Source organism: Colobus angolensis, unplaced genomic scaffold (genome assembly GCF_000951035.1).
Source record: "Colobus angolensis palliatus isolate OR3802 unplaced genomic scaffold, Cang.pa_1.0 Scaffold71, whole genome shotgun sequence".
Lineage (NCBI taxonomy): Eukaryota > Metazoa > Chordata > Mammalia > Primates > Cercopithecidae > Colobus > Colobus angolensis.
The window spans coordinates 10,732,091-10,737,765 of NW_012120821.1; the positions used below are offsets into that span (position 1 = coordinate 10,732,091).

Consider the following 5,675-nt stretch of genomic DNA (forward strand, 5'->3'; position numbering starts at 1 on the left):
CCAAGTAACTGGGATTACAGGCGCGTGGCACCACGCCTGGCTAATGTTTTTATTTTTAGTAGCGATAAGGTTTCGCCATGTTGGCCAGGCTGGTCTCAAACTCCCGACCTCAGATGATCCACCCACCTCGGCCTCCCAAAGTGCTGGGATTACAGCCACCACACTCAGTCCTCAGTAATACTATTGATGTTGCTAAACTGCACTGGCATTCTCCTTCTAAATAAGAATACTCTAAAATTTGAGAAAAGCTAAGAGGCATGTGGTTAGGTAAAATCTTATTCCTAATTAAATGGATTAATAGACGACATTTATTATAGCATATATAATATGTAGTTGGGGTTTTTTTTCCCCCTTAGGCAAGGTCTTTCTCTGTCGCCCGGGCTGGAGTATAGGGGCATGCTCATGGCTCACGGCAACCTTGCCCTCCTGGGCAAGTGATCCTCCTACCTCAGCCTTCTGAGTAGCTGGGACTACAGCAGCATATGACCATGTTCAGCTAATTTTTTATTTTTTGTAGAGATAGGGTCTCACTATAGTTCCCAGGTTGGTCTCAAATTCCTGGGCTCAAGTGATCTTTCCGCCTTAGCCTCTCAAAGTGCTGGGATTACAGGTGTGAGCCACTGTGCCCAGCCTGTAGTTTTTACACCCTAATGACCAAGACCCCTTAGGTCTCACCAGACTATCATGAGGTCCTTTATTACCTCTCCTGATTAGTAAAAGTCAGGCTTACTCATTCATAGACTTAAACCCTCGCTTGCCACAACTTCTGTAAAGCTTTTTTTTTTTTTTTTTTTTTTGAGGCGGAGTCTCGCTCTGTCACCCAGGCTGGAGTGCAGTGGCCGGATCTCAGCTCACTGCAAGCTCCGCCTCCCGGGTTCATGCCATTCTCCTGCCTCAGCCTCCCGAGTAGCTGGGACTACAGGCGCCCGCCACCTCGCCCGGCTAGTTTTTGTATTTTTAGTAGAGACGGGGTTTCACCGTGTTAGCCAGGATGGTCTCGATCTCCTGACCTCGTGATCCGCCCGACTCGGCCTCCCAAAGTGCTGGGATTACAGGCTTGAGCCACCGCGCCCGGCCCATCTTCTGTAAAGCTTTAACATTGAAACAAGATATATGTAATCGGTCTCAGAGAACAGCTAACTCAGTGAAGTGGGCTTATGGGTTTACAGTGTTTGAGAATGGCTGGCATTATTTCGTAGGCTACTGCCTGGAGGTGGTAAATGCTGAATTATAATTTTAAGGGAGAGATGAGGATGTAGTTTGATCCTAGGATGTTGTCTGCAATCACATGAACAAAAACCAAGCAAGCAACGGAAAAAATGAAGACAGCTGAGAGGTAGGCTAGGGCGAGTGAAGGAGCAGGATAAAGAGAAAAAAAAAAAGCAAATAAAGTTCAGAGCTACAGTTGTATTTTAAAGGTTGTCTGCAGAGCAAGAGAAAGCCATTGGAATGACATGATAATCAGAATCCTATGTCCAGGCAACAAAACATTACCCATCCTGCCACCTATAAACCCAGATACTTGCTCTGATCTAACAATTCAGTCCATCACAGCTTAGTAGAGACTGCAAACTCCACCTCCATCCAGCCTTTCCTAACTTTCCTAACTTCCCATCTTCTCTGATCTCCAAATAAGGCAGACCTCCTTCTGTCTCTCTACAGACTCCCTAATATGCAAATACCCATCCCCATTTCTTAACCCCCATATCCCTCTCCTTAGCCCTTTAATTGGATTTCAGTACTTTCCCTCCAAGTCTACTTCATCCCATACCCTCTGACCTACTGAAATACTTTCCTTCCTTAACCTTCTCCTCCTTTCAAATATCCTGATTCCTATTCCTCTGCAAAGTCTCCAACCGTTTTTCTTTCCAAAGCCAATTCCCCCATTCTGTGCTGTCCACCTCTGCCTCCCACTCTTCTTTATCCCATTCTGACTGCCAATTTTCCCACAAATTCTATCCCAGTTCCCTAACACAGTAATAGTCCCCCCCACTTCTCTATGGTTCTTTCCTGTGCCCAGACTCAACCTTTCTCTATCCATCCAGACTTCCCAAGCTGCTCATCTCTCTTCACCCCAGAAAATACTCTGACATCCTAATGCGTTCCAATATGCTGACCTCCAATTACTCCCCTCCCTAAACAAAATACTCAAACCTCCACCCATTCCTCTTCATCGCAACCCAACTGCCTGCCTACTTGCCCTTCCGTCCTAATACTCTGGCCCCCATGTCCTTTTCCACCTATTAAAAGCCTGAATCCCCCTCTCCCATCTCTCTTCTGCTCAGATAAAAAGCCTGAATCCCCTTCTCCCATCTCTCTTCTGCTCAGATACCCTAAAACTCAAGCTTCCCATCTCTTTCCATTAATTATTCAATTTTATTGAGCAACTTTTATGTAGGAAGAACCATGCTAGGATCTAAACTCAAGATGTATAAGATTTTGTCTCCCAATTACCCATGATCTCTGCACCACGCAGTCTCCTTCATAGCATTTTATAAGTTATTTGTGAAACTACTTGATTGTTGCCTGTTTCTCCTTCTAGACTATAAGCTACAAGAGAGCAGAGGTCTTGTCTGTTGTTCTACAGACAATAAATATTTGTTGACTGAAGGACTGTACTAAACACTCTAGACAATACCAAATTTAAATCCTCAAAGATTTAGCTGTATAGGATCAGAATTACTAACCTCATTTACAAGTGGCAATATATCTGAACCATTAAAAGCCTGGATTCTGGAATGAAACAGCCTGAGTTCACATTCTGATTTTCCACTTACTGTGTGACCTTAGGCAAATTACTTAACCTCTCTGGTCCTCAGTGCTATCACTTTTTAAGTGGGGATGATAACCTCATACAAGTTATTTTAAATTCTAAATGAGGTTAATACGTGCAAAGTGCTTGAAACTGGATCTAACAAACAGTGAACACCCAAACGTGATTCGCAATTATTTGGACAATGAGGAAACATGATCAGGAAGGCTCAGACACATGCCAAGGATCACAGACCCGGTTAGGTTACACAAGGTGGCAGAATTGAGGTTTGAGCCCAAGTTTGCCTGGCTTCAAAATTCACTAGTCCCTTAACGAATATAACGGAAGTGTTTGCTCTTCCCCTCCTTTTAGCATTTCGTCCCCACATCCTGTCATCTTTCTCCACGCACTGTAGTCCGTCCGATACCGTGACAACCCGTTAGGACGCCCAAACTGTCCTTTCTCCTGCTTACTCCCCACAGACAGCTGGCACATCCCAGCTCTCCCCTCAGCTCAGGTAGCAGGACGCATGACCTTCTGGGCGCCGCACCCTAACTTCCACACCTCCCCACGCTCTGGTTCTTCATCCCCAATCTCCCCCGCCGTCCCCACCTCTTCCCATCCAAACCTCCCTCCTTCATCCACCGCCCCACGCCCGTTCCGGGCCCTCCCCTCTTTCCCGTCCAATCCCAATTCCCAGACATGCGCCCCCGCCCCGAATCCATCCCAAGCCGGCCCGCCCCACGCCCGGTTCCGGCCTTCCCGCCTTTGCCGCCGGGCCCCACCGGTCGGGTTGGACGCTGGAGAACGGGCTCGACCAGGTCTGACGCTCACCGCCTAGGAGCCGAGCCGAGCAGTCCCGCAGGCTGAGGCGGAGCGGAAGACGGTGGGGCTCTTTCCTCAGGCGCGCAGCGGCGCGACGGCCATTTTGTTGTGTTGTGCCGGTTGCCGAGGGGCCCCGCGCGCGTGGGCGGGGCCTGTCTCAGCCACGCCCCTCTCCCTCTCCGGGGCTTTTGGGAGGGACGCGGAAGCGTTTCCCGCCGCCTTTGCAGCCAGCGCTCTAGGGTGCTGGGGCGTCTTGGGCGCCAGGCTTCCTGCTGCGCGGGGCCGGCGGGATTTGCTGCCTTCGCCTTGCCTTGCAGGTGTAAGTTACGGGTGCAGAGTCAGGGAAAGTCGAGGTTTCTTGCGGCAGTCTTCCGCAGTGCAGTGGCCTTTGCTGAGACAAAGCTGCAGCCGCCACCCTCTGAAACACGGACACGATTCTCGGGGTCTGGGTCCGAGGACGACCTGAACGCCGACCGGCGCAGCGCATCTCCGGCCTCCCCCACTTCTGACGCCTTTTTCTTACCATTTTCTCGCCATCATTCCTTCCTGTCTTCATTTCTTTTCTTTACTACACAGTTTATAGTCCACCTGTATAACACTATTTTAGAAACTCCCTCTCTCTCTGTGCCTCAGTTTCCTTACCTATGAAATGGGGCCCTTTTACCTATTAACACTTCCTACAGTTTTCCTGTTAACTATAAAAGTGAATCCAGGCCGGGCGCAGTGGCTCATGCCTGTAATCCCAGCTCTTTGGGAGACCAAGGTGGGAGGATCACTTGGGGTCAGGAATTCAAGACCAGCCTGGCTAACAAGATGAAACTCTGTCCCTACTAAAAATACAACAATTACCCGGGCGTGGTGGCGCACGCTTGTCATCCCAGCTACTTGAGAGGCTGAGGCAGGAGGATCGCTTGAACCCGGGAGGCGGAGGTTGCAGTGATCCAAGATCGCACCACTGCACTCCAGCATGGGCGACAGAGCGAGACTCCATCTCAAAAATAAAAATAAAAATAAAAAAAAGCCCAGTTTTCCTGATAATTGTAAAAGTGAATCTCTGTGGATGAACTTAGAACAGTGAGGGACCCCATAGTAGGTTCTCAATGTGTCTTAGGTATTTCATTATTAGACAAAGGTTACCCAGAAGCGATATTTCTTTCTACGCCCGAAAGAAGAGTTTAGGCAAGGGGTAGGGAGGTGGGGAAGAATTTGCTTGGCAAAGGAAACAACTTGTGCAAACCGCAGAAGCGGGAAAAAAGAGCTTGGCAGTGTGCTGGATGTTAAGTAATTCAGTGTAGCTGGAGCAAAACATGAGTATGGAAACATGAATAGTTCAGTATGGCTCGTGCGAAAATCGGGTGGAGAAGCTAAATCTGGAAAAGCAACCTTATTATAAGCAGTATTAGGCACTTCATTTTTCCTTAAGACAGAGATAGCTTCACCTCTATAGGAAATTCAGGAGACGTCCAAGAAGGAATAAACTGCAATAAACATGGGGATGCAGACGTGTCTTTGATATACTGATTTCCTTTTCCTTTTACTTAAACGTGATTCCCACTGACATTTAAGTGAATGGTGCTGTCCTCTCCCCAACTAGTTACACAACACAGAAGGAAGTCCTTGGAGTTAAAACCCAGAATTTTTGAAAAGCTCCATTTAAAATTAAAATATTACATTCATTTTTTTTTTCTTTCTTTCTTTTCTTTTTTGAGACAGAGTCTGGCTCAGTCACCCAGACTGCCGTGGCAGAATCTGGGCTCAATGCGACCTCCACCTCCCGGGTTCAAGCGATTCTCCTGCCTCAGCCTCCCGAGTAGTTGGGATTACAGGCACACAGCACCACGGCCAGCTAATTTTTGTATTTTATTACAGATGGGGTTTCACCATGTTGGTCAGGCTGGTCTCGATCTCCTGACCTCACGTGATCCGCCCGCCTCGGCCTCCCAAAGTGCTGGGATTACAGGGGTGAACCACCGCGCCCTGCTGAGATGACATTCATTTTTAATCGAAGTTCAGGGGATATTTATTAGTTCGGAATGTGTACATTGCCGAGTTTCAGTTCTATTTGGCATATGTTTTGACACCCATCGTTTCTATTTCT

The 5,675-nt window shown here is 48.0% G+C and overlaps 1 protein-coding gene across 1 annotated transcript in view; it reads right to left on the minus strand.

The window, feature by feature from the left end:
* CNTRL (centriolin) overlaps positions 1–3,710 on the minus strand; it is a 95,673-nt gene extending 91,963 nt beyond the window's left edge. Inside the window, exon 1 of the mRNA XM_011927399.1 lies at positions 3,587–3,710. The gene's annotated coding sequence lies outside the window, so the exon portion shown is untranslated. The remainder of the gene's footprint in view (positions 1–3,586) is intronic.
* Between the last annotated feature and the right edge of the window lie 1,965 nt (positions 3,711–5,675).